This window comes from Coenobita brevimanus, chromosome 84, assembly GCF_032717465.1.
Source record: "Coenobita brevimanus isolate Jiangsu-jjx chromosome 84, ASM3271746v2, whole genome shotgun sequence".
NCBI lineage: Eukaryota > Metazoa > Arthropoda > Malacostraca > Decapoda > Coenobitidae > Coenobita > Coenobita brevimanus.
The window spans coordinates 14,656,013-14,661,979 of NC_137037.1; positions in this window are offsets into that span (position 1 = coordinate 14,656,013).

Sequence of the window (5,967 nt, forward strand, 5' to 3'; positions counted from 1 at the left end):
AGTACTACTAAACACATACATGAATATCAAATGTGTGGCACTACAGTACCTCGTATGGTCAGCCTTTAGGTGTGCAGTACACAAGATCAGCTGAGGCGAAACTAAACATTGGTTACTTAAAGTTCACTGTTTTTATTTTCCAAATAATTCCACTTAATGCTTCCAACTTCTCTTCACTATTCTCACAAGCACTGGAGCTATACACACTTTACTGATAGCAATTACACTTAATGTTAAACAACACTTCACAGTTATTATACTTAATGCTTGACAACACTTCCAGGTTATTACACTTAATGCCTGCCAGCAACTTTTCACAAACTTCACTAACTGCACTACACCAAAACCGACTGCACTTCACTCAAACTGAACCGAAACCCAACTAAACTTGTAATAATCTCTACCCCATCTTATATAAGCTTGTAGTACTCTCGAAACTTCGTGTTTACTCTCGACGGGCAACAGTTGCCAACTCGGAAACAGCCCAAAACATGCCAGTGTTGTCTTACATTAAATAACACTCTAAATCATTTACCTTTCTGTCGCTGAGATATGAGGAAATCAGAGGAACAAAAGATATTAGTCCATAGCAAGGGAGTTTGGATTGCAGGGAACGGTCCCACACTGTCAGAAGCTTTGGAAATATCAAGGACTACTGCATGAGTTTCACCATGATGGGCAATTGACTGATGGATGGTGAGTCAGGAGATTGAGTATGTCAACAGTGGATCTTTCGTTGAGAAAACCATACTGTCTGTCATTAAGTTGTTGGATTCAAGATGTTTAACTATTTGCTAACTGATTACAATCCCAAAAACTTTACCGTAAAAAGATGCGATAGCTATTGGTGTGTAATTAGAGGGGTCAGAGGAACTTCCTCTTTTCGGAAATGGACGGATATTGGCTCCTTTCCGAGAAATAGGGAATGAAGAGGTACGTTTGCATAGTCTGAATAATTTAGCAAAGAACAGAAGCAAGTTCTAGGGAACGCTTTTTCAAAACTTTTGGAGGAATTCCATCTGGACTTGGAGCTTTTTTGGTTGGTAAATTGTCTAAGATGGAGTTTACGTATCTAGTCTGTATCTTAAGTGGAGCAATTCGGAAGATACAAGTTCTAGTACAGGGACGTTCTGACTGACTTCCTCTAAGGTAGAATTTCTGGCATATGTACAGGTACGGATGTTCGCTTTACCATGCGGGGCATCAATGGTGTTACCAACAGAAGATTTTAGTGGTGGAATGGATGATGACTTAATGTTAGTATTGAAGGAACCAACCGTGAGTTGACCAGAATACTCTCTTGTCATTAGGATTATTTTAATAGTTTGGATGCTTGGTTGTGAAGAAAGTTTGATTTAGCAAGATATATTACTGCTTTTGCATGGTTTATAGCATTTTTTTTTTTTTTTTAACTGATTGATTCAGTTTTTTTTTTTAAGTAAAACTTGGAGGAGGTTATGTATTCTCTCCTATTTGTCTGTTGAAATAAGATATCAAGTAATTATTCATTGGTTTCAGTGAAAAATAGCGGACATATGGATCCTGGGACAAGAAAGAGTTGTTTATATTTTGTGGTAACTTGAGGTCGAGTCAAGGTTCAGGACAGTTTTCCGTTTGATTGTCCACAAGATATTTCAAAAAGTTATTCATGGATTTCAATGAAATATTGTGGATATATGGGTCGTGGGCCAAGGAAGGGATGATTCAGTTAAGGTGGTGATCTAACTTGTCTGGTATCGGCGTTGGCGGAAGTCTGCGCTCTCCGAGTGGGCATAACTTATTATTATTGTTATTATTATTATTATTATTATTATTATTATTTTTATGTTGCTGCTGTTGTTGTTGTTGCTGTTTGTTCGTTTATATTATTTTTGTTTATTATAATTTATCTTTTTAGTAACAACCATCACATACACCACGATATGTAAACAGGTCGATAAAAGCTCGCGTTTGCCGGCGATTACATGACGGACTATCATCCAGATAAGCCTGTTCCCCTGCTGTCAGATTAACCTGTCTAATAGTTTCACCTGCTTCTTAAGATAACTCGCCATCAGGTAACTTGTCTCTTCAACCTAGCCATCTTTCTGAGGTCGTGGCCTCCAGTCCATGGCATCCCACTATGGGTGCTGAATGAGAGGGAGGGACAAAGAGACAAGTTGCTTGGCGCAGGGTATAATATCACCATCATCATCATCACATCCCCATCATCACATTTGTTAAGTCTGGATTTCTATTTCTCAGCATCACTCATATCACCGTCATCGCCGTCAGATTCGCATTAGTACCAACATCACCATCATGTCCCTGTAATTTCTCTCCTGCTTTCTCATCTGTGTACAGTTGTGGGCAAGAATACTGATACATTTCATTACGATTAAGAACGAGACAGTGAGCAATGACTTTGGAAAGCCAGATGTACAATCTTCGGTACTCAACAAAATGTTCAAAATATGCCTGGGAAAGAACTGCCGTGAAATGCAGGGTGGTCCGCAAAGAGCACTTCACTAGAAACTCACCTGCAGACATCTTGTGTGTTGCGGGAACGGCTTGGTTTGTTGATGTGGGTGAGGCAATGGGAGTAGGAAAAGATTAAGTGATGCCGGACAGATATCAATAACGCTGACTGAACCATTCCCGCAACATATAGGAAATTACCCTGTAGAGTGGAAGAGGAAAGTTAAATGTGGACCACCCTGTATATCCTCAACTGTACTCTCCCACAACAGACGAGCTCGTATTGTCTGATATTTCAGACTCTTTCTGAAGTTCTATCTTCCGTTAGTCCTTTTGCGGCTGGTTTTACGTAACTTTGTGGGAGAATAAGACAATGCTACGGCTCTACGTTCACTCCATAGCACTTTTTTGTGGCTAGCATCATATTCTAGTATTAATCTATTGTTACAGCACAGCGTTCTACATGGAAAGAGTAATTTTAGGCCAAGTTAGAGTATAAAGGGTATACAGAGAAAAGTATCTGCTTTTTCAGCATTTTTCCCGTAGCGTATTTATTCTACCCTGACAAAGATCCATAATCCTTTTCATCTTTGTTGACAGCTAAGTGCAGCCAGACAAGAAGGGAAATTTGGCTAGTAATCAAGGAGACCCAGTCCTACCATATAACTCAGGTTCATCGAATTTCATTCAACCATGACAGTATTCAAGTTGCCTGACCTAGTTCCGTCAGATGAAAACAATATAGAACATTTTAACGTTCTCATGCATGTTATAATGTATGTAATGTTGACCAAGTTTCCAGTAAAAGCATCCATGAGACATTTCGCGTACCAACTGGCAAAAAAATGAAAACTGAAGAATCAAAAGGAGAGGGAACTGGTGAGGTGATGGGGAGTCTCCTGAACCCACGAGGCTACGATCCCCTAATCCACTCTGCAGTCCTGCATTTCTGGTAATAACTTAAGGACGCACTTATTTTACAGCTGAGCCAGGAACAGAATAGCTTATTGATATTTCCCCTCCCCCCCTCGCTCTCTCTCTCTCTCTCTCGGCACAGTAGGGCTAAAAACCATCCATTGATCTTGTGCGTCCGTGAGTACGTTCGCATCCGCGGGGAATGGCACAGCGATCAATTTTGCGAGTTTACGCTGCCGTGGACGGTCACGGAAGTGGGTGGGGGCTACATGACGTGCGGCAACTCTAGAAGATTCTCAGATTCGTAGGAGTAAAGTGAAAACTGCACCTCATTTAGTTTCATTTCCCTCACTGATTGATCGCTACTCTTTTTTTTTTTTTTTAAATCGAGGCGAAGATGCACTTGACAGGTTGGTGATGACTGGCTGACTGCAACATGTCCGAATAACATCGTTTTACTTCTGATAATTACCAAGTTATGTGAATCGAAACTGGTAAATATATGAAGCAAAACGATGTTACTCAGACGTGTTGCATTCAGCCAATCATCACCAACCTGTCAAGTGCATCGTCGCCTCGAGAAGAGAAGCTGAGTTTTATGTGCCATGCTTACGATAGAAAACAAGGATTTCATGAACTCCCCCCACCCCCTTTCTCTCTCTCTCTCTCTGTGAGTCATTATAATATACTCCATGGAGGGTAACACCAGCCGAGAAAAGGAAGTCGCTACGTCTATTTAATTTTTGACGCCGATGCCCAATATTACTTTGTTCTCACAGCACTTAGTTTTCACTGATGTGTAGATGTTTCTGTTGTGAATAAACTTTTTGGATTATTGATTGATATATTATCATTTTGCCATAATGTTATATATTGTATCACATATAATACTGAGATAAATATTATATGCATACAGTTAACGAGGCTGAGCCTTTTGAAAGCTTATCGCTCTCTTAAAAGGCACCTACATTTGCCTAAACATATATTACTATAACAGAATGGACTATTAGTTAAACTTTATTAAAACAAACTTGGCTGAGCAAAGTTATTTGGGAAAAAAACAATACTAAATTCAATGATTAGTTTAAAAGCTAGGACTTTAGAATGTCTACAAGTACAAACTGTACCCTATACATTTATTCTACGCACACATAAAACATATATACAAGTGAACAAACACATACAAATACACACGTACAGAACTATGTACATATACACTTAAAGCACAAATACAACATACAGCCATACATACTTCGCATGTATACAGTAATTCATAAGCAATAGTATGTACATTACCGAATGTGGGTACATTACAGAAGCTATGATAAAACATCAAGACATGCTGTTATAGTTAAGTACTTAAACTCCACACTTATGAAAAAGCTTACCCACCCCTATACACATGTAACACATACCGGTATTAATCTGTATATGTACACACAGACATACACATATATACACGCACACTTGTACACACACATATACATATTGTACATAAATAATTACGTGATAATACACATTTTTACAGCACATTTATTTACTGTATATATAAACATACATTTGATATAGGCTACACAAATAAATGTCATAAACAAAACTTTGTAGTTACTTGTAGAGAAGTTATATATATTAGAATTGTGGACGAGCGGTTGTAATACTTGAGTTGTTTGTACGTTGATAATCTTGGTTCCCATTTGTCATGCAATGACAAGGAGAGATAAAGAAGAGTATGGGACTATTTTTATTTGTCATGGAAATATTAACAAGTCTCTCGCACACGAGTGAGTATAAGAAGAGTCCCTGTCTCCCTGTCTCGCTCTCTCTCTCTCACTCTCTCTCTCTCTCTCTTCCAAGTTGTTCGCCTTTCTCCCCACTACCTGCCGATTCTATCGCCTCTCTCCTTCTGAACTTTCTTTCCAAAATTCTGGTGAAACAGGAGTCGTGTCACGTGTGTTCACTGTGGTTGGAAAGTTCTAGAAGCCTGTGTGTGAGTATGTGTGTATGTGTGTGTATGGTCACTAGGTTTTGTTCACCTGGTGTTTCGCTGACAAACTAACTGCATCATCTCCTGACTTGCTACTTCCTAATCTGTCGTCAGCTTTTCCTCAGTGTAACTTGCAAGATCATTTCCCATCCCCAGGCTCGCATAGAGCTGTCTATCTGTCTATTTATCTATCTATCTATTATGATTTGTAATTATAATATGGAGTCCTATCATATGCTCGGCACACGCCACTGGAGGTCCTCCGACAGCAATTATCATTGACATATGCTAATCTATTATATAGTACATAATATTGATTATAATATTGTATACATATAATATTCATAGTAAAGTGCAATGACCCAGTAATATTACATTTTAAACAAGTTTTATACATATTTGAATAAATGCAATGGTTGTTGTAAGACATTTTGTAAGATGTGTATGTATAACAGACATACGCATATAATTGTGCAATGGCAATACTGCTAGGTTATACATTACATATTGAATTTAGCATTGTGGTAATACATAATTGTAACATTTTATGAATTGTTACAAAATATTGTGGTAATGCATAATTGTGTTGGCCTTATAATTGTAGTTACATT